Source organism: Chiloscyllium plagiosum, chromosome 6 (assembly GCF_004010195.1).
Source record: "Chiloscyllium plagiosum isolate BGI_BamShark_2017 chromosome 6, ASM401019v2, whole genome shotgun sequence".
NCBI lineage: Eukaryota > Metazoa > Chordata > Chondrichthyes > Orectolobiformes > Hemiscylliidae > Chiloscyllium > Chiloscyllium plagiosum.
Genome location: NC_057715.1, coordinates 85,836,545 through 85,842,229, shown reverse-complemented (window position 1 = coordinate 85,842,229; position 5,685 = coordinate 85,836,545).

The window sequence follows — 5,685 nt, the reverse complement described above, 5'->3', positions numbered from 1 at the left end:
CCTGTTCCCTAGATGCTGCCTGACCTGCTGCGCTTTTCCAGCAACACATTTCCATCTTTAATTGATAGGTGCCAAGTATCCAGGTGGTATCTAGTGCTGTCTTCAATTCTCTGTGCCATCTGCATCTTTCTGTGCATCTGGTGATCACCTGATTTAGTTGCACTCCACCAATGTATTGAAGTGGCAATGGTTCCAGGTCCAGCATCAGCACTCCCGGATCTCTGCCTTTCACTGGATTTGTGTGTTCTCTTTCTCTGCATTGTGAGAAAGCAAAGTGATACAAGTAATACGTGCAATATGTAGAGAAGTAAAAGTGAGAACATTTGTGCAGGATGGGTATGCAATGACAATAGGATGAGGATGAGTGCAAACATTGGCTGTTGAGATGGAGGTTTGAGGAGGTGCCTGGAGAGAAAGGAATGTGGAACTGTAAGATGTGTCAATTCAGTGATGCCTGGCATCTGAGAGTTGCATGTCGCAAACTCTTTCTGAGCTCATAAGATTCGTAAATCTTGTTGGGGGTGTGTCCAGATCCTCAGTGCCCCAGTCCTTATGCGTACAGCCTCCACGTTGGTGCCTTACTGATTCCAGTCTGAGCTCAGGGGCATTTTTCCCATGTCATTCATCCATCTCTTTACTTTATAAAGCATAATCATTGGCAGGCTAGCAGGATGTGCTATTTTGTCCTGTTTTCAAATAGGGAGGTAATTCTTCAATTTTGTGCTGTTATTCTGTTTGGTACTACAAAATTGTTTCCTGTTCAAAAATTAAATTAAAATATTACATAAGAAGTATTGTGAAGAGGCACATTATACTACTCATCTTTTTGGAGCCTTTAAAGTGATACCTGAGACAAAGTAAGCTGGCTGTGATTCTTAAATGTTAATTTAAGATCTCATAAATAATATCACTGAGGATATGACTAATTCAGTAAAGTGTAAAGTTTTATGTGAAGCTACTGCAGTGCAAGTATGAAATAATGCTATGACAGTTACTTTATGCTATACTTAATTACTGTGATAAAATGAGGGTAAAAGTGTAAAAGATATAACCTAAAATCATTTTCTTTGCCAAATAACTAAGAAAGGATCACATTTCTAGCTTAATATTAGGAAATCATCAATTTTTTTTATTAGATTATCAAACAACAGGGGCAAAGTCATGGTAAGCTACAGTGAAAAGTCTTTTGATTTGTGAATAATATGAGGAAATGCTGTCAATTTCTAAAGTAGTTTTTTTTTGGGAAACAATACATGGTATCAGAAGGAAATTAACTTGTCAAAAATTCTGAGTTCCTTTGAAGAGCACTTGACCTTGGCTCCAGTTCAAGAATGATTTCAGTAGAGTACAGAGAAAGTGAAATGTTTTGAATAGTATAGCATTGGAGTAAACATAGTTTTTCCTGTAATTATGCTGGGTGCAAATGTTGAAAGATCCTCCATTTCCATGGTTACACTGCAGAACCTAGCACCTATTAGCTGTCAGAAAAAGTAACTAACACATGGAAGCCCTTCCCAGCATGGGGAATGGCTTTGATAATAATAGCTGGAGTGCATCATCAATGCTATCAGATGATGTCCGGTCACATGGATCTGGGACCTGAGAGAAGAAGGTTCTAAAGGACTCCTGTTGAACAATGTCTCTGTCAACAGTACATGTTCTTTGTTTTACACAAATGTAGTTTCAGTTTTCGTCTGTAATAACCATCCAGAACCCAGTCATGGTATTTATACAGAAACAAGGTTAAAATGATATTAAACAAAGGAGAATTCTGAAATAATCTTTGTTTTAGAATATAACATCTTGTAATTATCAATTACTATAATTATTGTTCATAATTCTAAATTATAAGCTTTTGATGCTGCCAAATAAATCATGAGCTACAGTGACATATTGGGTGTTAGATATATTTACATCTGGGAGCAGCTGACCAAAACAAAGATATTGTTAAAAAGTCTGATTGACAGTAATGGATTACTTTAAGAAACCTCCTGACTGGGTATTCTGTAGCATGTTTAAAATAATCTATTTAAAGGCTGCATTAGGTATGAGAAATCCAGCAGTGAGAGCACATCTATTTAGAGAGGTGAAACTTAGTCTCAGAAAAGTGATTGACATTTGCAGATATGAAGAAGATGTGAGGTGAGATGAGTGACAGGCTTTGACAATAAAACTGCAGTTGACTGAATGTTATATCAAGGAGACAATAGGAATCAAGATAAAAACTCTATGATAGTTGGAGTCATGCCTGACACATTGGAAGATGCTTGTGGTTGTTGGAAGTCAGTCACCTCAGCTCCAGGAGGTTTCCGCACGAGTTCTTCAGGATAGTGTCCTAGGCCCGACCATCTTCAGCTGTTTCATCAATGACCTTCATTAAGTCAGAAGTAACAATGTTCACCAATGACTGCACAATGTCCAGCACTATCCGTATCTGCTGAGATACTGAAACAGTCCAAGTCCAAATACAACAAGACCTGGATAATATCCAGGCTTAGGCTGAAAAGTAGCAAGTGAAAATGCCAGTTAATGACTATCCACAATAAGAAATAATCTAATCACTGCCCATTGAATTAAATAGTGTTGCCATCACTAAATACTCCACTATCAAAATCCTAGTGGTTACTATTGAACAGAAATTGAACTGGAATCACCATATAAATACAGTGGCCATAACGGTAGACCAGAGGTTAAGAATACTACAGTGAGTAACTGATTTCCTGGTCCCCAAAACTTGTTGACTATCTACAAGGCACACATCAGGAGTGGAATGGAATACTGTCGACTTTCCTCAAGAAGCTAGACACCATTTTGGACAAAGCAGCCACTTTGCTTGGCACCACATCCACAAACATTCAGTCACTCCAACTCTGATGTTCAGTAACATCAGTGAATACTATCTACAAGATGCACTGCAAAAATTAATCAAACATCATTAGATAGCACCTTCCAAACCCATGACCACTTCCATCTAGAAGCACAAGGACAGCAGATACATGGAAGGACCACCACCTACAAGCTCCCCTCAAAGCCACTCATTATCCTGACTTAGAAATGTATTGCGGATCTGGCTAGGTTTTAAAAATTGCACCAGTGCCAGGAATCCTTGAATGTGCCAGTACTTCCACCATTGCTAAATGGATGTGTGTGTGGGGTGCCAAAGAGGCATGGTGCATTGTTCATGAGATGAGCTTGGAGAATAGTATGACAAATCATATTAGAGTTCACAGAAAACGTCCACAAAATTGTCCAAAATTGATGCTTCACTGATTTCTGGTGAATTTCACCCCATTGAATCGAACAGTGAAATGCCTTTCTTGAATTAAATGAACTTTCCACCAAGAAGCAACTTTCCATGTGTTGCAAGACATGATGATGAAGGTGTAATGATTGGAACAAGGTCAGCCAGGTCGACCACATAGAATATGAGTTCCCTGACTGGGGCTATTAACCTGGTTCAATCAGGAAGTCATGACTGACAGATATAAACAGGAATGTCAGGAGTTCTGCTCACTCGAGAATCCAGCTCTGAGCTAGCTGGGTCATTATCATGTACTATGCACATGTAAATAAAGGGTGATTTGGTGACAGGATACTGGCCTCTGTGGAGTTATTTAATAAGGGACAGCTTGAAAGTATCAAGGTCACTCAATAGCTTGATGATATTGGATATACAGAGATAAATTAACAAAAAAAGGCATATTATACAAAGGAAATTAAGTGATTATCTCTAACGAGTTAAAATGAGAGATGCAAGAATACATCCATGCTACCAAGGAAATAAGTTGTATCTGAGCAAGATAAAAGAACATTTAATTTAAGGAGCACACCAGCAGTGCAGTCCATGTAATGAGTGCCAAGCTAAACAGAGAGAGAGAGCCATTGATGGCACTTAACATTACAGAAAGAGCATGGATGAAGCTGGGTATAGACTTCTTCATTCTTGCAGGACCTCATAATCTGATCAGTTAATTGCTATTCTGACTACCGGGGATTGATCAGCTGACTTCAAGGATTATAGAATTCCTAAAAACACACTTCAGTCCTTACAGCATTCCAGACATTGATGTTATTCCCAGTCAAATGGAAAGGCTGAAGAATCAGTGAATATCACAAAAGAATCATGAAGAAACAAAGCAAATCCAGCTCAGATTTATAGAAAGCAATCCTTGAGTGGGGAAACACAGCGACTGACAGCATGGTATATAGTCCAGAATCAAGACTAATATCACTCCACACCTAAACTACTCTACTTACAATTGCAAAAAGCTACTGAATGAGTGACATGTTGGAAAACCAAGTTTCATTTTGCCAAAACTGCCAAACCATTGCCAGAATTGAGCACTGGAGGATCATTCGGGGATAAGTATTCAACATTCTTGACAAATCTCAGCCCAAATGGCAAACTGGATCCTGCAAAAAAACAGTTGTCACCTCTACTATACATGGTGGAAGTGAATATGGAGATACTGAGATAACTGCAAGCACATTACACAACTAAAGAAGCTGTTCTTGCACTGCAGGCAGCTGATTAGGAAGATGTGAATTTACAATCTACACCAATCACAGATTATCCTTCAGCTCCAGAGATCCATAGTTCCTCATTGAGGAAATAGAACTGCAGTTACTGAAGCAACAAGTGAGAAGGAATGACATGTGCTGGAGAAGGACTGTCACACAGATAAACTTCAAAGACCAGCATTATTTAAAGATGATGGGCAGAATCTTTACAGGTTCTGAGTGATATGTGTCATAGAATTGGGCAAGAAGTGCATCATGTTTATCTTCACAAGTAGCGAGGTGAAATTCTCACCAGGCATTAGTGAGCCACCAATTGATACTTATTATTGTGTATGAATTGCTTTGTGAACAGTGCAACTATCTACGTAAGTATTCTGTTTTCACTCTTACCAAACGAGCTGTAAGGAAAACTAACATGGATTCTAGAGTGAGTTTTCACAGCTTCAATTTACCACTTGCTCCAAATAGACCTCCATGTTGCACATTGGGCGATTAACATCTCAGGGCTACTTCATGGGCATCAGTTCAAGCACGGACATTAGCACTTAGCATGCGCTAGTCCCTAAGAAACCCAATGACATGTCTCCAATTCACTACAGGACGTCCCAACACGTCAATTCTGTACCTCAGGCTTTACTGGCAACTAGCATTGTAATGCAGCGACAAGGACACTTAGGGACATAAGCACAACTCAGGGACTGGACCCAGCTGCATCTTCAGTCTGTTGTATAGCAGCCACTCACTTTGAATGCTTGCAGAATCCCTGCTTTGCATTACCTTCTTGCACTTCACCTCCTCAGTTAAGATACTAGATTTATATTACAAATGATGAATGCTGTGCCATTTAGTGTAGACATAAAACTAGTTAGCAGGCCTCAGTTCAGTGGAGAGGAAGAATCTTCTCTCAAGGGATCTTGGCACAGTAAGTCAAGGACAGTCTTCAATACCAGTGCAGGCTCTATTCTGGGTGGTCAGAGCCAGGATGTTCTCCTCATAAAGAGCTGAATGATTGATAGCACGCGATTACATCTGTCTTGATGCTTTCTGCCGTTTTGTCGGCTGTCATCCTCTTGGAATGAGAGAGATACAAGTGTTACACAAGATGAACGTGGGTGGCCCAGTTATTACTGCTGGTGCAGATTAGAAGGTGTCCTGAGTGAGTGA